This window comes from Aedes aegypti, chromosome 2 (genome assembly GCF_002204515.2).
Source record: "Aedes aegypti strain LVP_AGWG chromosome 2, AaegL5.0 Primary Assembly, whole genome shotgun sequence".
Lineage (NCBI taxonomy): Eukaryota > Metazoa > Arthropoda > Insecta > Diptera > Culicidae > Aedes > Aedes aegypti.
The window spans coordinates 31,349,514-31,372,154 of record NC_035108.1 but is presented as its reverse complement, the minus strand read 5'-3'; the positions used below and the strand labels follow the sequence as shown (position 1 = coordinate 31,372,154).

The following is a 22,641-nucleotide window of genomic DNA, read 5'->3' as shown; positions in this document are numbered from 1 at the left end:
CAGACGAATACTTGAAGGAATTTCTATAAACTGCCTACTATATTCTTCGTTTGAAATCGTAAAACAATGCATGAAACAATTCCTTGAGTTTTTGTTTAATGTTCCGAGAATCTATACGTTAATTTCTGAAGCAGTCTTGAGAGATATTCTTGGAGGAGTTGATGAATAAATTTCTAGAAGACTTCTTAAAGGGGTTATTAAAACGCTAGGTGTTCTCAGGAACGATTTGTGGAATAATACCTGGAATGTTCATTGACCGATTTTCGGCAGATTTCTCGCAAGATCCATTGCGAACTGTCGATAAAACCTTCGAATATTTTTTTGGTAAAATCTCTTTCAGAAGAAATATATATACTGGTATACTTGAAAAAATCTTCAGCGAACCGATCATGACACATCATCAATGATTAGTGGTCAACGACGACGGTTGTTGTATTCATATTTTTTTTATGAATATGAGAGCTGGAACTTTTTTTTCTAACGGCTATGGGGTGGGGTGGTTACACCCCCTCTGGCTACACCCATACGGTTAACCGCGACTTTGACACCGGCTCTTCGTTTTGAGATGATGAGATCTTAACGCTTTTAATTGCGAATCCACAGACCATCACCGTAGCTCACGGTAGCAACCTCTACGACCGTTTGGTCATAAAACAGGTTCGCAAAAAAAAAACCTTCATTTTCTTTAGCATCAATGGTAATTAACATGTTGTCTTTTTGGAGCACCTTTCGCATGGAATATTTTCATTTTAAGGTCGTCGAATAGATGAGATGCTACTATTAACATAAATCCTGCATCAGCAAATCGGAAAATATTTCTGCGGAGCAAGTAAACTACCCTAGACTTTGCTGTCGCTATCGATAATCTTACATTCCGCAATGTCGGTTGAAGTGCGGCGTGTATGCAAATGGGTTGTTATAAATCAACACTTTATGCGCTTTACATGCTGCATCGGAATCTTGGTGGTGCAATCGCGCATTCCATAGGCCAGAGAACTTTCTTCTGTATGTAGGAATCAGGGAGCGAAGAACGCTACATGCTTGTTGCCTTCGTCCGGAATACCAATTACGCACATTATTGATAGACATATACACTTGAACGAACCATACCGGCGGTCAATTTTCTTCTTCTTTATGATGTTACGTTCCGAATGGAACAAAGCCTGCTTCTTAGCTTAGTGTTCTTATGAGCACTTATACAGTTATTAACTGAGAGCTTTCTGTGTCAACTATATTTTCATGTCTACATTCTATGGCAGGTACGAAGATGCTCTATGTCTTGGGAAGTCGAGAAAATTTCCAAACGAAAAGATCCTAGACCGGCGGGATTTGAACCCAAGACTTTCAGCTTGGTGTTGCTGAATAGCTACGGTTTAACCACTACAGCTATCTGCCCCCTCGGTCAATGGACCGCACTTTACGAACAAAGCCACATTTGAATATGGTCGTTCCTGGACGCATCATCCATTTGCAGAGGAAAGGCAGCACCATGGCTTTCCTCTGAACAGCCACGGACCGCTCGCCGTTATTAAGCAATCAAACCTGCGCGGTATCCTCTTGGCGTTGATAATTGAGCTATCCACCACTTTGTCGAGTAGGGAACGAGCAGGGAAAATGTATCTACGTTCGAATTCCGCTCGTTGAGGTGTACGGCCTAAGGTCATTCATTTTGTATCACATTTTAACAGGCTTTATCGCACCCCAACAAATATGGTCGAGCAATAATTATTCGTTGCTATATGAGCTATCCCAACCAGTAGGCAGGTGTTTTCCCAAGAACTTGTCCAACCAAAACGTATTCTACAACTTCATTAATCGGATGAGGGACTGCATATGTTAATAATTGGATATAATATATCAACAAAATGTTGATGATATTATAAATTAATTTGTTCAAAAAGTCGGATTAAACAACGAATAATCTTGAGTAAGAGGATAATTCATTGTCCGCGTTTATTAAATCGTTATTGTAAAAGCAGAATATTTGTACAAGGTAGAAACAAATGCTAAATAATTGTAATATGATAGACGGATGCTGAGTCCTCTACACTCCAACCAAAAAATTCCTTTGAAAAATCACGTGAAATTTGACAGTGGTCTTGATAAGTGTCAACTGCAATGGGATTTAGAATTGCAAACCATTCTTGTAATTCATTATGCCGTATTCCATGATGTAGTTTTATGCGAAATGTCCATACAACGGGTCTCATTCAAGTCGCGATGCATACCTTCACCCAATCTGGGGATAAAATCTGCCCATATTCAACCCATTCCCATACGGGTGTAGGCTCCCAAGCCATCGATTAAACGTGAGTAATTTACGATCGCCAATCACTCACCGACAACTGTATTGTCCGCGGCGATTGTAGTCGCCTTCCCTTCCTACCGGTTAAATGCCAAATGCAGCATACGACGACGACGTATTTGTCAGGGCCTCCGTTTGGTGTCCAGGGTAGGTGTACCAATTATGGATGCATTATGTTAACAGTATGGCTTAAAGTCTGATTTTGGCCGAGATTTTAAAACGTAATTTGTTTTCTATAATCATTGTCTTTGTACCAATCATGGCTATAGCGTTCCTGGCATTCGCCATAATAGTGTACCAATTATAGACTATCAAATATTAGTTGCACAAAATGAACTCAAATTCAAATCTGGAGCGATTGATAATGCAAGACTAATAAGTAAGGAAGCTTAATATATTTTTCAGAAATTTTGTGTTAAATTGATTTTAAAAAAATATGTCAAAATGTAGTTGTTCTGGTGATTGAGGTCGATGCTTGAAGATAATGCCTTACCGAACCGTCTCGTCATGGAAGCCACCCGTAAAATACATTTTTTTTATTTCACTGGATAAAAATGTAAACAAACAGCCCCCGAGTATCGCAATAACTGGGTTCTCATACACTCTTTGTACCAGTTACCGTCATAGTAGATATATTATGATTTTCAACTAAAAACGATTAGTTTGATTACTCACCAGCTACCTTTGTCTATTTGTTCTCACTAGGCAACACACATTAATCCACCGGTTGAAGTTATTTACCGAACGAAAACATAAATTTCGATACGTTTGTCCTGCATGATCTCGAAATGTTCGTTTTTCGAAGTGTATTGCACAAAAGTTCTTATCAATGCCTATGTATCATAAAAAAAACAAATTGTTTTATCATTCCAGGAAATATAAGCTATTATTTTTTAGTGGAACGATGAAATTATCTTTTTTGTTCGTACTGTTGCCATAATTGGTGCTATAGCCATAATTGGTATATCTACCCTATAGGGGAAGGGCCTACTGGCTGCCATTCACCCATGGAGTTAATGCATGGCATTGGGCACTCCGATCTCGCCGCGTCCGGCCGTGTGTCTCAACAGAATTTAGGTCTGGATTGGTGCAACTTGATTGAGCTATCGATTTCCACTTGTTTTCTGTTTGCGAAGAATTGCACGTCGTCGTTTGCGTGCGACGGAATACGGGCGATATTTAATTACACGAGATCGCGATCGCGTAAGATTGAGGCGCGTGATGCAACGGTGAAATCAATCACCTTCTAGGCTGAGGCTGCAATTTTGGGATGGTGAGTATGGTGTGAGCACCAGGCTTATAATTAGAACCCCGGAGACCCCTGCTGAGGGGCTCGGATAGTCGTAGTGGCGAACGTGCAGCTATTCAGCAAAACCAAGCTGAGGGTCGTGGTTTTCAATCCCATCGGTCGAGAATCTTTCCGTAAAGGAAATGTTCTCGTATCACACGATACAGACATTCAAATATGTTTTTGACAACGAAGCTCTCGGTTAACTACTGTGGAAGTTTTCATAGGCACACTAACCTGAGATGCAGGCTCTGTCCCAGTTGGGATGTAATGCCAGAATGAAGTAAAAGACTCCTGATAGTAAGCAAATGCAACGACTGCATGTCCAACTCGTGCACTGAACTGATTCCAAAAATGCCTTCTGAGACACTGATTATATTGTGAAAACATGAATCAAAATAGAGTTGTACAAGCACAGCGTGCGGCATGCATAACTTAGAGGTGTAAGGCTTTGTTGCAATATGTTGTAAGAGTCGCGAGTGAGCTCAACTCCATACTAGTACTATGTATATGGAGTTCATATCGAAGAAGAAAAGATTCACTGCCAACCCTTTCACGATTGATTTGGTCTTAAACGACTCTAGTCAGCTTTTTGTAGCCAAGTGGATATTCACGCTGATTTTGATTCTTACCATGTCCCTGTTACATTTTATAAATTAAGCGATTCTCATTCAGTGCGCATCGTACCTTCGTGCTGTGCGTACACGAATTCTCTCTGCTCTTGGAAGTTTTCTTAAAAACTACCTAAAGCACAAAAACAGTGCTCTTAAGTGCTAATATTAAATCGGTACTTTTCAGTGCTACTAAAGCAGTACTTATTAGTACTATTTTTTCCACTATTGATCCCTTTACGATCCTTGTTTGGACCCGTGCCTTCGGTTTTTCGTTGGACCCGTTGGCGAAAGCTAGCGGTGGTAATCCTTCTTGGACACCGTCTTGGGAAAAAACCTCTCGAAGGTCACGTCTTCTTTCGTTTATTTACTAAACATGGTTGCAACTACAAACAAAAGGAAGGGTGAATCTCTGAATTCACAACTTCCTTCCAAAAAAGTGGGATGTAAAACTGTCACTAAACGTGGCAAAAATGGAAGAAAGGACGTTTCTCCGGAATGCGAACTTTCTTCCAAGGGTGAAATTGAATAATGTTGATAATAGGGCGTAGTAAAAACGAAACCTTGAAGCAAAGAAATCACCACGGAAGATGAACTAAACACAAAAAGTTATGTATTCACTTTACACTTGATTTCTAATCACTAGTTTTTTGATCCAGCTTCCTAATTGCAAGTAATTTACGTTTTTCATTATTTTCCATACGTTTTGAACAACGAATACGAATATACGATGTATCCATATATATTATCCATATATTATCCACGAATATATAATGTATCCATACGAATACAAACAACAGTGTCGTCGCTCGGCGGCCAGTGAAAGAAGCTGAATGTTCGAAAGGTTGTTGCCTGTACTTTTTGCGGCTGGCGCCAACTGTTAGCGTTAAAGAACGAGATAAACAGTCGTTACCCTATTGTATCGAAGTGTGCAATCAGTTCGATGCACTAGATAAATTTTCCGAACAACAAATCGAAGCAGCCTCTAGCACAGGCTCTTTGATTCAAGTGAGGAAGCAAAGAGTGCCGCCTATCGTGGTCAGTTGTTCCGAATTTGGGGGATTTAGGCAGGAGAGCTTGAACTCCATTAGGGGAATCAAGGTTTCCTTCCAAATCGCAATGAAAGGAGACTATCGCGTTTTGCCGGATACTCTTAAAGATCGTGAACTTCTTCTCAAACATCTTGAAGAGAAGAAGCACACATTTTTTACTTATGACAACAAAACTGAACGTTTGTTCAAAGTCGTCTTGATAGGTCTCTCAAGTGACTATAAGTCACCTGAAGAGATCAAAAATGGAATAAATGATTTACTTGGATTTTCCCCAGTCCAAGTAACTATTATGAAAAAGAGGACCCACTCTAGCATTGTTCGGAAAGGGCTTTCTCAAGAATATTATTTAGTTCACTTTAACAAAAATATACTAAATAATATTAAAGCTTTAGAAAAAGCAAAACTTATGTTCGATGTCCGTGTGACATGGGAACATTTCCAGAAACCTGGAGGAAATTACCAGAACCCCACTCAGTGCCGTCGGTGCCAAATTGGGGTCATGGAACGAAAAATTGTCGCATGGATGCTAAATGCATGATTTGCGTAGGTTCTTTTCACGCCAAGGACGTCTGTCCAGTGAAGGAAGATACCGATAAGTTCACATGCGCCAATGTTCACATGAATAATTGCAAGGGAAATCATATGTCTAAATTTTGGATTGCCCTTCACGTAGACGAGTCGTCGAGGCTCGTGCCAGGCAGATGAACGGTAATATCCGTTACGATAAGGGTCGTTTCCGGATTTCCCCTGGTAGAGTATCGAATAATTCTCATTTTTCAGTTATCGATCGCTTGGTTAGGAATCATACCCATCAGGGTGATTATAATCATGCTCATTCACAAACTAATTTTATTCCGTCAGGTAGCCTTTCGAATCTTTTAATTTCGAATGGATCTGCCCAAGGAAAATCCTTTGCCGATATCGTAGCAGGTAATTTGAACTCCTCCCCTTTTCATACCCGTTCTAATTGTTTGAAATGAAATGTAAAAACCCTACCGCCACAGGAAACTTCTACTCCGCCTCTTCGTCTACCGAAAATTCTAACGGAAAAACATCAGATAATGTACTCACTTCAAGTGATATGTCTCCCTCTGATTTTATTTTTCTAACTGAACAATTGGATCAAATGATTGATGCAATGTTCAAAGCCACCACTATGACTGAAGCAGTCCAAGTTAGTGTAAAATATACTAATCAAATTGTTATTGGATTACGTTTTTATAATGGATTCAATAAATAATAATTTCAATATTTTCAATTGGAATGCTCCTACTTTGAATAGTAAAGAGGACGAGCTGTTTAATTTTCTTACAGCTAATAACGTACACATAGCAGCTATTACTGAAACCTATTTGAAACCTGGATCCAATCTCAGAAGAGATCCAAACTATTTTGTTTATTGTAATGATCGCCTGGATGGAGCATGTGGGGGAGTTGCAATTATCATTCATAGGCGTATAAAACATCAACTGTTTTCGTCATTTGAAACTAAAGTTTTTGAAACTATCCATTTGATATCTGGGTGTTTTTATGCGGGGCTTACTGTAAATGAAAATGACCTCAGAATGTGTGTGTATTTACTGCCATTCTTGAAATGGGTCGTTGGAATTTCAGTAGAGCTATCACCTTTCATCTCCCGGGCTAAAATTGTCTGCATATATAAAGATATCGAAGGGTATCAATAAATATATGCATACAATTTTCTTCCATAAAAGCACTGCCGGTCAGTGGGAGGTGGATTGTATACACACACACAATATAATATTGAAACTAAAGTTTTTGAAACTTTAGGTGTTTCTGTTAAAACACAGCTTGGTAAATATACTTTCATAGCTGCCTATTTGTCTTTTCAATGCTCTGGACAGCAAGTTAATTTGCTTCAAACTGACTTGCGAAAATTGACTCGCAATAAGTCAAATTTTTTGGTCATTGGTGACTTTAATGCCAAACATCGGTCATGGAATAATTCACAAAGTAATTCCAACGGCAGAATTTTATTTGATGAGTGCTCTTCAGGATATTTCTTAATTCAATACCCTGATAGCCCTACATGTTTTCCTCTTCTATAAACCCTTCTACGATTGATTTGGTCTTAACCGACTCTAGTCATCTTTGTAGCCAACTGATCACTCATGCTGATTTTGATTCTGATCATGTCCCTGTTACATTTCAAATATCTTATGAAGCGATTCTCAATCCTTAAACCACTTTAAATTATTTACGAGCCGACTAAAATACATATGAAACATACATCGACAGTAATCTTGATGTTAACATTTCTTTGCAAACAAAATTTGATATTGACAATGCCCTCGCAACATTAACAAATTCCATTGTTGAAGCAAGAGGCTTTGTAATACCAAAATGTGAAGTTTGAAATCGTGATTATGGTCCTAAATTATAGATCCGTATTAAAAACGTGAGGAGAAAGCAATTTCAACGCACTTGCGATCCTGCTATGAAAATTATATGGCAGGATCTGCTGAAAGAAATTAAAAAATGATTTTCACAATTAAGAAATAAACAAAAATCCCAATTGAACCTGGCTCTAAGCCCTTTTGGAAATTATCTAAAATTTTGAAAAAAAAAAACCTCAAAAGCCAATAAGGGTTTTAACAGAGAACAATCTATTACTAACTAATTGCAAAAAAGCCTTAAAACTTGCAACACATCTGACTTACCTGTGTTTACTCAGGGATGTCAAAAATCTTTGTTTGTGGATGACTAAGCCTGCGTGTCTGTAGTAGAGTGCATAAAAGTTTGAATATTTTTTCTTCATTCTTGCAAATTTGGAAGATTTCTTCTAATGCTCTAAAACTCAACCTAAAATATTCCCATCAAAAGCTCTTTATTTGAATCCTTCAAGTAGACATGTTGTAACGATGAGAGGGGTTTCAATAAATTAGTCAGATGGAGTTAAGTATCTAGATCTAGAGTTAAGCTAGATAAAAATTTAACTTTCATAAATCACATTGAAGACATTCAAGTAAAATGTAACAAATATATAAAATGTCTGCATCCACTTATTAATAGAAAATCAAAACTTTGGCTTAAGAACAAGTTATTGAACTTGAAACAAATTTTCAAGTCAGCCATGTTGTATGCCGTACCAATATGGACTAGCTGTTGTAATACCAGAAAGAAAGCACTGCAGAGGATTCAACAACAAAAAAATTAAAATAATTCTGCAGCTTCCTCCCTGGTATAATACTAATAAGTTAAATAGAATATCCAATGTTGAAACATTGGAACAAATGTCGAATAAAATTATTAGGAATTTTAGATGAAAATCATTGCAATTTTCAATTGCCACATGCGTTATATACCTACAAAAGTTTAGTTATGTTAATTGAAAGCGTTTTTTTCTGATATGCAGGTAAATTCAACTCACCTGTAAAAAACCTGAACTGCTACGGCAAATGAAGTGAACAATTTAGTAGCTTTTTTTGAAAACCGTAGGTCTTGAACAAGTTTGTTTCAAATTCATAAGATTTATAGAAAGTTTAATTTATCAAGTCAAAATCGCAAATTGCAAATTGTTTTGCAGGTATAAAATTTCAATGATCACTTTATGCTAAACCAAGTGGAAGCTTCGACCTAAACATTCAATTCAATCTCAGACCGTTTTGGTTGAGCAGCAATACTCAATCTGAAGCGACTTAAATTTGCATCTCATTTTCAGTCGGCATATCATAAGCCCCTTCATGACGTGAATCGTCGATCCTTTCTCTTTATCATCGAATTCCATCCTCCTCTTTCCACTTACCTATAATGCATGGCTTCCACACTCGAAATCAACTCAACCTCCAGAGGTGACTGTGCCTTTGAGCTTGAGTTCGATTGAATCTTGGCCTGATACGGCGAAGATTTGACGGAGACCGCAAACATCAATACACTCCACCAAATCATGCTTATTTATTGAAATTGCTGCCCGCTCGGCGAGAAAAGATTCACCGATGAATGATACTTGTGTGCAGGGAGGTCTTTGTTGTTCCTCGTCAATCCACTGCCACACTCTAAGGTGGTTCAAATTACAAAAATGTTTGAAAAGCCCCTTTCTATCATCTCATCCTTACAACCTTTATGATGAAATAAGAGTTCTGTCAAATTTTCAGCCAATGCAAAACTAGTATTAAGTACGAGTCGTATTTTTCCTCCTTATCCATCCCATCACCGACTAAAGGTGGTTCCCAGATCTTTTTCCTCCATCACTAATCAACACTTTTCCCGTAGTGATTGTAGAGATGCAGAGGTATCCTCGGTCTTTAGAAGCAACAATCACACACTAACATTCCTTTCCCATCTCAACTGACTGTAACGAATTCACCGGCGCCGTTATTGATTAATTATATGAGAGCTGCTAAAATGTGAGTTTCAATATGAAGAGTACAATAAGGGAGATAAGGAAGGTGAAATTATCAAACTATTTTGTTACTTGAACCACCCTACGACCAGCCCCAACAGTGCGAACAAATTCCACAAATTATCGATGTATGCTGACCTGCTGTTGCCGCAACAAAAACCATTTGTCAGCACAACAGGTGTTTAGTAGTTTTATTCCCTTTGTTTTCCCGTAACGGGAAGAGGTTGGTTTCTCTCAATGAAAACCAACTTGTTGTTAATAGTTTTTCTCGCGCATAAATTTGCACTTCGCAAGTTGTGGCGGCGGACACCGGGCTCGGAAAGAAGCTGTGAGTATTGTTTCGTTACTTTTACTTTCACACAACGCAGTCGACTGCAACTTGTCGGACGAGGTGATTTTTCGAGGTTTCAGGCTTGTGAGGTTGTTCGGGCCATATGATATCCGGTTTGTGTTTCCAATTACATAAAATTACTTTCGTAAATTATTCTTTTTGTTGTGCATTTTTATCCTAGTGTTGTCATAAAATAATGTACTAGACGGACCTGATGATCGAATGGCTATCGCATCTGCTTCAGGTAAAGGAAGTCATGCGTTCAATCCCAGGTTCGTTCCAATCGCACATTTGTAATTATTTCTGTAGCAATAATCTTTCCGTATCTCTCTTACAACATTCGACCTAACTTCTTACGACAGTTTGAACCCATGGTCTAATCACCAACTAATCAAAGAATTGACTAGTGCAAGATGACTGAGAAAAATAAGGAGGTATTCGTGGCTTTCCAATACTAATGGGGCTGCTGTTTAACGAACAGGGTTGTGTTACTCTTATCCCTTAAGGTGAAGCGGCGTGTAACTCAAAGAATCATTAGAATCATCATTGATGTAGTAGTAGTAGTGTCGCCTTTCCATGTATATTTTCAAAACAAACAAACAAAAAATATAACATTTTTGTTAAGCATATTTTTATGTAAACACATGGGAAATTTAGAAGATTGACGAGTATTGGAAATCAAAATCAACTGTTCATTCGTACATATCAAAAGAAAACATTACAATTTGATGTAGGGCAACGGAATTTCTCTGTTTTTTATTGGATTTATCGCATATTTTTGTTATGCATCGGTACGGTATATGTTTGCAAGGGATGACGGTGTTGCCAGGTGATTGGTGACAGATTTTTCTAGCAATTGTTATATGCGTGTTTTTGGAACATTTGCTGCATATTATAATAACTTATCATTTTGCAAATAGTTTTCCATCACAAGATTACTGATTTAACAAAATTTTAATGATTTTTGTGATCAATCCACATTAAATGCTATGATTTTACAGACAGAAACTCTGACATCACTGCGCTCAACGATCGCGATGATTGTGCACACACGATAGACGCGTCCCGACGCATCCCGACGCATCGCACTGTGGAGCTTTTCGATTATTTTGGGTGGTCCAAATTGATAAACACTTGGTATGATTTTATGCTTTGTAGAGATGGTTTCTGTAATTCGGGAGAATCGAAAAACAAACAACGTATGAGTTTCAAGTTTCTATGCTTTACCCAACGTTTCCGCACTAAAAATTAATACAACAGAAAAAAAGTTGGATATTTTAGACTATAAACACAGGAATGTCTCAGTGTGCGGTGGCGGCGTCGATTAGCAGCAAGTGAAAACCATCGCCATAATAGTTTTGAGTGATGCGGTTGATAAAACTTTATGAATATTTGATTCCCGTTTGAAATGTGTTCCTTTAAGGAAAGTGAATGAAAGATTTGTTTAGGGGAAGTGTAGTGAACGCAATATAAAACCCAAAAACAAATGCTTGTTGCAGAATTACAATGGAAAAGGTAAGCACCTTCTATTTACAAGTGTAGTTGTGTGAGGCAATGAAATGCGGCATGAAATCGGAGATTTTTTTTGAGAATATAAATCTCATGTATATTGTTGAAAAAATGATAATACTGTATCTGAAAGTGTTGATTAAATATTGAAATACCACCTGAAGCATTTTTTTCGCATAAATTATCCAATAAATCAGGTGATAAGCAGTTATATTTCATCGATGTTTTAAATACCAATACCATCATAACAATATGTTAATGATTTTGGAAGAAGCCATTTTGTGATGACGCACCAAAAGGCCTTAAGAGGAAAATAACCATCATCGTTTTACAAATTTTCAAAACCAGTTTTTTTGCTCAAAATTGAAGCAATGTTTGAGAAAATCTATCATTGCATTGCACTTGCTGTCTGAAATACGATGATAGATTTTCATAAGGATTGGTTGAAATTTGAACGGAAAAACTGGTTTTTAATTTTTGATGATTGCTGATGATTGAATGATGGATTCTTGAGCCTTAAGGACGTGGGAAAGTGGGCTGTGCCTTCATAGAAGGTCAATTAAGTGGAATGCCTAGCCCATGCGTCACCTATGTGGATCTCGGTTCTCTCAATATCTAGATATTCCGTGAGGAGTAATATAACTATTGTAAAAGCTATTTTTTATGTCCATCATCTATTATCTCTTGGACCGCAGTTGCTTCGATTTTGCGTTTTATGACTCAATATCTCCCTAACTGATTGGCCACTTACATATCCTATAACTCGAGCTTCAAGAATTCTGCTAATAATTCGCCAAAATCTTGACACGATTTAAAAAAAAAATTGGAAATTTTCCAGAAATATTATTTTTTTCTATAAATTGTACACTACCAGGAAGAACTCTATGAAACTGCTTAAATTCTTCATAAACGTTTTCATAAATTTCTCCGCGCGTATTAGCTGAAATTGTAGCTCAAAATGTTCGCCTAATATCGTAGAAATTGCTTGCAGAATTCCAGCCGAATTTTCCCTTCAAATCATTTAATCTACTATGAAGGGTATTGACGCCAGCGTTGCCAGAAGAGGGCGAGCTTGATGAGGTCCCTCTTGAGGATTGCTGGAGGACAGTCCAAGCAGCCATTAATGACGCTTTTCGTGGATATGTGGAACGAAATTCAATAGACGATTGGTTCTACAAGGTAAGGTGTGCCAGGGGGCTTCGAGGGAGAAGAAAGCAGCGCGGTTTGCAATTCTGCAGCACGGTACCCGATAAAATTAGAACGATACAGATTGAAGCGGAAACAGCAAACCCGCCGGGACAAAACGAGACGTCTGAAATTGGTGGAATGCCAAGAGATGGTGTTGTTGAAGTTCTGTGAGAAGCTCAACGCATCCCGAGAATACTTCGTGTCGCGAGTCGAAATGCGAAAGAATAAGAATGGGAACATCTTGGTGGACATACGCGAGATGATTGAAAGGTGGAAGCAGCACTACGAAGAACAGCGCGCAGGTAACATAGGTTCATAAGGGCAGGGCAGAAACCAACCAGCTCCTACGATGAGAGAAGTTGATGATGGCGTTCAACAGCTTAAGAACAACAAGGTGGCTTGCAAGGATGATCGGATATCGGATATTGGAACCGAACACATCAAGATGGGCCAGGAGTTGTTGACCACATGTCTGCATCGGCTGATGGCCAGAATATGGTAGTTGGAACACTTATCGGAAGTGTAAAAGCAAAGTGTTATATGCCCTATCTACTAAAAAGACGACAAACTGTAGTGTGAACAGTATTGTGCAATCACTATCACTGTCTACAAAGTACAATCCTATATTATCTTTCGTCGTTTATCATCTATAGTAAACGAGTTCGTGACAAGTTATTGAAAGATTTTCATTGACGACCGCATCTTTCCCGTGCGGAAAATTCTCAATAATGCCGTTTGCCTATATCAGATTTCTACGCACCTCTTGTTCATCGGTTTCAAGGTGAAATACGACAGTATTGACCGCTTAGAGCTATAGAAGATCATAGACGAGAACAGCTTTTACAAGGTTGATTAGAGCAACGATGGACGGTGTGGAGGCGAACACTCCAGTTAGTTAGAATCGCCAGGATCTACGACAGGATCATGAACTTTCGTGTTTGCTTGAAGATGTTATGCGAAGATCCGGGGTTAAGGGCCTTATTTTATAAGTCGAGTCGACCAAAAACCAGTGACTCCTGTCGATCAAAAATTTCGCTCGACTCGGCTCTGTCACTCGAGTTTATCGATAGGTGTCACTCTATGTGACTGGATTACTATGGGAGTCGATGGGTGACATCTGATATATGCATGCTTACTTTGATCGACAATTACTATAGACGAGTCACATGAGTCCATTCGATTTACAAAATAGACCCCTTAGGGTTACAATTTTCACGAGATCCGGTCAGTTTGTTTGCTTCGCGTAATTTGAAACAATGGCGGATTTGTTCACCCACCTGAAACGCGGAGCGGACTTTCTGATTCAGTTTGTTATAACTTGTTTTGGAGTAACGGGGCGTGCGTATTTCGCCTCATATGCCTCTTGTATTATGAATGCATTGATTTCTAATTACATAAAACAAAATATACCGGAAATATAATATACTGTTAGGTCTGAATTTTTTATACGTTTAAAACGCGTAGAAAGGCAATTATCTACATCTTAAAAATCAAAATTCGCACACATTAAACACGGCTTTCAGTCACACATCCCAAACGGAACATTCAAAGAAAATGTTTATTCACACTTGATGTACCATTCCCGGAACGACAAAAGCGTCCCCTTTTCGTTCCTCGTACACCGGAAGTACTTCATGCCACTAGCATTAAACACTGGCCCCAAGCCGTTGACGACGGTACTTACCATCGACCGTCCATCCAGAACGTTTGCACCAACGGGAGGAAAAAAGTATTTAAAGGTATAAAATCCGTCTAAATTATACCACCTCACACACGGCCATCATTCGCTTTCGCTAGTCTACATCGTTCTACAAAAGGCTAATGCGCTTCTTTCATGAATCATTCTACCGTTGGTATTCCCACTGCTTTAGAACGTACATAAGTCTTTCCTCTACCCAACTTTCCGGGGCTTCAAGCTTTTCTTTTTCTTTCGCCGTCTTCTTCAGCTTCAAGACGGAAGGGCCACTTCTCCAAACCAATGTAAACAAATTCACGATTGGATATTCCGGCGCTTCCCTTCTCAGAACGACGACGCGACCAAAAGTGCGACATCGCATTGGATTTTTATTTTTGGAAGTCGGCTATTAATAAATGGCAATTTTGGATCCCCTATTTGGGATATTTGCTTGGTCCACGTGTCTGTGCTTTCTTTTCCCAGTGGGATTACGATGTTCACCACGTGTAAATGTGTTCTAATGGCCGAGGAGATATACGGCTGGTGGTAGCAGCGACAGCTGACAGAGGTAATCTCGCTAAAAGAAATCCCAAAATAAATGGCTTTTTGGGAAATCTGGAGTTCTTGGTTCTTTCAGGGCGACGGAAAATGTAGGTCATCATGAATGTTTTATTTTCTATTTCACTGATTGATTGGCTTGGAATTCAAGTAGCACGGTATCTAGTTGGTTGTATAGTGGCTTACGCTTCTACTTTTGAAGCAGTTGCTTGTAGGTTCAATCCCAAACCACACCCTTTCTTATAATTGTGCAACTCCCCGTCTTACAATGAAACAATTTCACAATTAACAAATGTTCTAATTCCACAGTTTATAGGTCGGGTCCAGTCGAACACCACTCATTGGTGAACAAATTTAATAAATTCAAAAATAATAGTTGTTACTTAAAGTTGTTTCTTATTTAAAAGCATTCACTGTCATGAGAATTCCATTTTCAATTCAACATTTAATAATCACTGAAAAGTATATTCTTGTTAGAATATATTCTTTACTACTTTGTTTAATCATGAAATTAGGATCCATGGCGCCAAGTTCGTAGGGGAAACAACATGATTAAAATGAAAACTCAACTACCTCAAATCAAATTCTCAACTTATAAGTGTTATGATGGAAGCTTAAAATTGTTTTTTTCCCTTCTATTTCAGATTTCAGTAGGTAAGTATCAATTGCATCATCATTTGTTCCGTATACCGTCACTCAAGCCGTCTAGGGTCTCGACTCATCTGCCAACTGCAATTCATTTTGCCCTCGAAAATAAAGAATGAAAAATTGGAGCGTCGTATTCATCATTCCAGCAGGACGAAAAATGAAATCTCAATGGCACTCACCTGCAGGTGACGGCCCGTGTCTACCAGAAATGCAAGGGAGCAAACGGTAATAAAATGACACTTGTGTCTTTGCGCGAGCATGGGCGTAACCAATCATTAACGGAACAGTATTGTCCATTGGCGAACGTTGAAATGACAGAATAATATTAATTTTAATGATAAGTTAACTTGTTATGTTTTGGCCCAATCGCATACTCAGCTATGATATCGCTTCACCGAATATTCCTTAATCGAATCTTTAATTGTAACTAGTGGTCCCGGCAAACTTCGTCTTGCCATCAAGTAGGCTGTTGAAAACCACTACGAATCGTCCCATACAAAGTGACAGTTCCGTTCACTCTCGTTATTCCGACTTTCCCGGTGAAAATCCTGCAACTTTTATACTCACTAACACGTCGGAACCCTTGACGAATAAAATGGAGAAAGAATTATCCAAATCCACTGACCCGTTCGTAAGCCATTTCGTGACATACAAACACCATTCCATTTTTATTTATATAGATAGATACTCCACGATCACTTTAGAATCACTACAACAGTGTTTTAGTGTTTTGCAATGTTCAAAACGACTGTTTTAATAGTCGGTAAAGCAATTCCATACTTTGGCGAGTAGTGGTTGGATCAATTTAATTGAGTCAAGACTACTAAACAGTTGAATCTACAAAATGTATGATTGGATTAATTGTAATAGATGGCTCTGTAAGTTATCGATAAAACTACAAAAATATTGACTGGACAGTACTGTTTTACTCCGTGCATAATAAGCTATACTTCTATACCCTAGATCTACAGTATCGGACATATAAAATATACCAAAGCCGATTTTCCATACAAAATGGTTAACTTCAGATAGCTATATCATTTTTTTTTCTGTGACGAACTACAAATTACGTCAATTTTTTATAACTATTGATAAAGTTATGTAGAAATTATTCATTCAAAAGTTACATATAAGATAGGTTGAATTGTGACAAAAAATGTGACAAATAAGTGTGTTCGATTCCCACTTCGGTCGGTGGAAACTTTTCGTCAAACGAAAAATTCATCACTGGGCTACTGGGTGTTATGTGTTGTCCATTGCCTAATGTTAGTGATCGTTCAGTCTGTGCAGCCTTTGGTGTAAATTGTCTTTTTTTTAATACAATAAGTGTTCTAGCAAAAATGAACCAAACGTCTTCAGCACACTTGTTCATTGGGTGATAAGGAACAATTAATATAAAGACATCAAGAATCGATTTGAATGAAATTTTCACAGCACGTTAGACATAACTTGCAGGCCCGGATTTGGGGGGGTGCCAAGGGGGCAAATGCCCCGGGCCCCCCGGTTTAGGGGGCCCCCGAGGAATCAAAATTAAGAACAAAAAACTCTGTAAAATATTTTTCCATATTTTCTCTTTAGACATTTGAACATATAATTCAAACGTTCAAGACAACTTTTCAATATTTGAGTTAATTGTTTTTCTTCACCTAACATCTAAATCGCACAGTATATTACAAGAAAATATGAAAGTTAACCCAAAACCTTCAACATTCTTCTCTAATTAATTTAAAAAAAATATAGGAAATGAAAATGCGCTTAACGTTTTTGCTGGATCTTAAAAAATACGGCTAAACCTGTAAATCGCTGCTGAATTCAAAGAGTTTATTGGGTTCCTATCAGAACTTCAAAATTTAAACATATTTGCAATTCTATCAGAGACCTGAAGTGTATGAGAAATTCTTTTGTGACGCGGTATTTTTAAATACTTTTCCGTTTTGTAAGCCAGAGTTGATGAAGTTTTCTTTGAAATCAGTATAGGCTTAGTTTTACTTCAGTAAAGGTTTAGCTTTGAATATAATCTATTGAATATACAATACTGGTAGGAAAACAGTACATAAAGGCCGATTTCCATACAAAATGTTCAAGTTTAGGGAACTTTATAACAGCTTCTGACGAACCGATTGACCTGAAATTTGAATTACATCTAATAAATAACTTGGAATTCGATTTATGGAAAATAATAAAATTCTATTCAAGAAATTGGAAGGCATTTAAAAAACACTATTTGAAAAAAAATGGCAAAAATTACAAATTGGATTTTTTTAAATGTAAATATTTAGAAGTAGGCATGCCTTTGCAAATTTTTTCACTTAGATGAAATGCCAAACTTTGTAAAAGATTAAACTTATCGTAAATTGTTAACATTTTTGTCAAAATGGGAGAATTTTAAGAACTATGCACAGACAGGACTAGACGATATTTTGGTGTTTTAAATATACATTGAGGACAACATCAATTCTGATTTTTCCGATGCTATTATTATCCAAATTTGTCATCAAATAGATAAGTTGAATTATCATAGCAAATAATGCAAATATTTTGATATTCCGAATGGCAGAGGTACGTTTTCTTGAAGCCATTAAAAATAAAACACTTAGTGCAGTCCGTCTGAACACGAATTGTTATATTTTTCCCATTAGACGGAAAAATCATCTAAAAATACTATTGATAAGTTTGAAAACAGTTAAAATTTTCAATGTATATAGCTCACAATTGAAAATGTTATTTACACCACTTTGTATTTGAGCCCCTCATATCTTTGGACCGACCATCTCATTCAAAACTCAACACGTTGGTTTGTGGAATCCCAAAACGTGGTGAATTTTTTATAAAAGGGCCTCCTTTATGAGATCTGACCCGGGCCCCCCGAAGCCCAAATCCGGCACTGATAACTTGAATCTTAACATGTATTTTTGAGTAGGTTTCATAATCACGAGTTCAAAAGCAGCAACGGTTTTACTGAAGTGAATTTTTTGCCTAATTTGAATAAATACCATAGTTCTAAAAAATGAAGAAATAGCTTAATGATATCTTCAGCAAAGTTGTAGATTTTTATAAGAAGAAGAAGTTTATTAAAGACAGTTTTTGTGTAGGACTTTTACATTTTCGGATAAATCGTTTATAAGTTTTTATCAAAAATTTCACTTAAGTCAAACCGTTATAACTTTTGGATTCGATCTCAAAAATATATGTTGCAATTCAAGTTATGTCTGAGGTACCGTACAAATTTCATTCAAATTGGTCCATAAATAGTTGAGGTTTGGCCTACCGAAGTTGACAATTTTGTATGAAAAATCGAAAAAGTTGCAAATATTTTGTCCAATACTGAAGTTGACCATTTTGTATGGGAAAACAACTTTTGTGAATTGTATATGTACGATCGTGTATTCACATTTGAAAACATGTTTAAAAATCTACCAGTTAAGCATTATTTTAAATTCGCATACTAATCGCAATGTCTGATCAAAGCCGATTGTGCTACTTTCCCTAAAATTAAGAAGAATGTGATTTCTCCAAAGAATGTCATTTCTCCAAACGCCAGTTCCCCGAAAAAATCGTTTCCCCAAATATACCATTTCCCCAAATAGCCAATATCTCCGAATAGTTTTCGGCACTTAATTCTTGTAAATATATACATTTCGAGGAGGAGAATGAATCAATTATTGCATATCAAATTCACCCTTTTTTTTATTGGCCGTTCTTTCTAGCTTCACCGTGCTCGGAATTTTTGATAATGTGTTTAGTAGAAAGATACAAACTCTAGTGAAATTAAATGTTTTTTTTAGCATGCACAAGCGTTATTTTCATTGTTTTCATGAGTATATATAATTTCTGATTATTGTACTTTGCAATCTGACAAAACTTCGCTATACAGAACAATTTTCGTCGTTTCGTTTCGTTTTCGAAGTTTGAAGGTTTTGTTCTCTAAAATCCAGAAAAAGTTTTTGTCCGTCGTATAGGGGAAGAGATATCCACAATGTAAACTTGTTGAAATTTTGAAAAATTTCATACTCTAACTTTAAAATGAAAAATGGTAATTTTTGGCGTTTCTACTAAGAGTGTTGAAAAATCTCATTATCAAACAGAATTGACATGATTTTGACTACATAAACTAGGTTTTTCAAAATGCTTTGTGACAAAAACTACCTCATTTTATTAGTTTTATCTTATTTTGCTGACAAAAGAATAATTTGTGAAAATTGTATGAATATTTTGTAGGAATTTGTATATGTGCACGGTGAATGGAGCCCGCACGGTGACTGGTGACTTAACGGTATATATAATTTCAGATTATTTTACTTTACAATCTGACATAACTTCGCTATACAGAACAATTTTCGCCGTTTCGTTTCGTTTTCGAAGTTTGAAGGTTTTGTTCTCTAAAATCCAGAAAAAGTTTTTGTCCGTCGTATAGGGGAAGAGGTGGCAAAATTAACAGGGGTGGTAAAATTAACACCATGCCTTTTACCGAGAAAAAAAAACAAATCTGAGTGAATTTTTACCACGCATGGACGATTCAGAGCATAAATCAGAGGGGTCGGGTTGATACGGAAGTCAATTGAAGTGAAAATATCAACGAAAACTAAGATTTTAGAAAACCACGTTTGTAAACTTAGACTGCCGTATCTTTTAATTCGGGAGTCTTGAGAGTTTTTGGGTCAAACAAATCATTTAAAAAAAATAGATCAATTTAGAATATTAAACAATATTTTCTATAATTTACTTCATTATAAAATAATAAAAAAATGAATTTAGAAGTTTGATAAAAACCTATAGTCAATCTTAGTGAATAACTTAGTGAAAGACTCGTGGGTCTGAATTTCATACCTGAATATAACATATATTGGGCAGACCTAGAGGCAAAATCATACCTTATACAATTTACAACTTTACAATATGGCTTTCCAATTTTTAGATGATTTTGGAATGGTTTTTTATTCAGAATTTGTACAAAACCTTGGGCAAATGAGCTTCACCAAATCCGGGACGTTATATTGGGAAAGTTTCCCAATTAATTTCTGAATTCAGAATTCTGGACAGGATAAACTTCTTCAGATTCTAGAACAAAATTTCTAAATGAGTCTGAGGGAATCCTAAAGACAATTTTCACAGAGTTCCGAGCAAAATTCTCGAAATATCCAGGACTTCATTCTAAAAAACATTGGCAGAATTTCCAAATAATAATAGATGAGACTAAACATTTGGTAAATTCTGTACTAAAAAAGTGTGGCCCGCCACACAATATTGTTTCGGATAGTTGGCCCGCGATTCAAACAGGTTGGGCAGGCCTGTTCTGCGGTATTCTTCTTGGCATTACGTCTCCGTGAGTACAGAACCCGTTGCTCTGTATAGTGTAATTCATCGAGAGTTTTCTTTGTCCCAGTTGCCTTTTTTATTCATATCGTGTGGTAGATATGATGATACTTTATACCAACGGAAGTCGAGAAAATTTTCAATATTAGTTGGTTTTGTAAACTTTATTTTTAATCGTTAATTATACAAGCTAATAATTTGAATTGAAAACTGTGTAAGGAAGCATATATTCCTTTAAAAAAATGCGCGAAACCTATGGAACGTTTGCCCAGGAACGATAGAAAATCTTACTACGCCCTTGGTAAATTGTGTTACTCTTTGCACAAAGCTGACAGAACCAAGCATGGGACTGTGATAAAGAAGGCGGTAGCCAACCTTTTTCTGCTTTCAACAGCGAGACTATTAGGAAATCTGAAAAAGGATTCGTGATGAGACTTCTGAGTAATACTATTAGCCATGAAAAATGGTGTTTCATACTTTCATACTTCAACATCCAGCATCTGAAAGCGATGCGAGCTTTACGAATCCTAAAGCGCGTAAAACCGCAAACATCCAGAACGGAAGGATGTGAAATATTCACATATGCGGCATATCACAGAGAAAGTGAGATGAAATTTATTCATGAAGTTATTCCGATGATTTTATTGGTGCACAGTATGTGTGTGGCAGGTCGGTTGACAATCTTCACATATGTATATGAAATTCAACTCGTTTTAGAGATACTTTCTGTGATGGGATGTGATAGCGTGATAGGGAATGGATCTCTCGTGTTGCACGTGACGTTGTGTTCCATAATTGATTTTGTATGTAGTTTGCTGGTCTCATGCCAGATTAACCTCACGGATTGAATAGCACATAACTTAATGCTGGACATTGTAAGTTGGAATCAGGCTGAAATCAACGATCATGAGTTACTTTCCGTTTCGTTGGAGGACTGCTCGCTGTTGACAACATACGGACGTTTAACATTTTGACAAACTAATCATGAAGCTCTGCCGCATTGTCTGAGCAAAGCGTTCCAAAGAGACGCAACTCTGGGGAAAGCATTTTGTACCTCAATTGCAGGAAAAACTGTTTTCATCTAATAAGTCACCTCGAAGGGCGCAATTGTTTCTTGCTTCGAAGGCATTTGACTTCTTCATAGCTGCTGTCACAGACATTGTCGTCATATTTCTCGAACGTTGTTCCGGTTCAGCTCGGTAGTCGGAGAAATCATCAAATTGAGATGGCGTTTAACCGTTCTTCCATTACCTTACTCGAGCGGAAGCAGTCAACCAAGAAAAAACCCGCCTTCCGATTGAGTTTACTCACGGTTACGCAAATTTTCCAGCTCAAGCAGCCGGAGAAACCCAAGACTACGTAGATAACTCGATGATGCTTAGCAGACCGTAATTTATCTAATTTGGACAAATCGTCTGCGCCTATTAGCGCAGCGCTGTCTTATGTTGCCGCCATGAGTATTCAATCGTTTTGGAAATCTAAACGTATCAAACGTCTTCCCCATTTCTGATACGATGGCAGTGCAGATTGATGTTTCCCTTCGGTTGTTGGTAGGTTCTCAATCCGCCTGGGGCCGAGGGCCAAAGTCACCAATCACACAATCATGTTCTGCTACAGTTTGATTGTCGTCGTCTTCGTGGCGTGCCAAGGGCTCATAAGGGTGGTAACCTTGGCACGTTTCCGTTGGGTTTTCGTGCGCTATCTGCAGTTGTTGAGGTTTTAGCGAGAACCGTAAAAGACAGAAGAAGAGATTCTAACTAAGGGTTTGTACGGAGCACGTTTGGTGGAAGCGTGGGAGAA

At 37.5% G+C, this 22,641-nt stretch overlaps 1 protein-coding gene across 12 annotated transcripts in view; it reads left to right on the top strand.

Annotated features, from left to right (window-relative positions):
• The window catches only part of LOC5574095, a 217,681-nt gene that overhangs the window by 26,502 nt on the left and 168,538 nt on the right, over window positions 1-22,641 (top strand). For all 12 annotated transcript variants that reach the window (XM_021840421.1, XM_021840423.1, XM_021840422.1 and 9 more), the window contains exon 3: window positions 15,525-15,534. The gene's annotated coding sequence lies outside the window, so the exon portion shown is untranslated. The remainder of the gene's footprint in view (window positions 1-15,524; window positions 15,535-22,641) is intronic.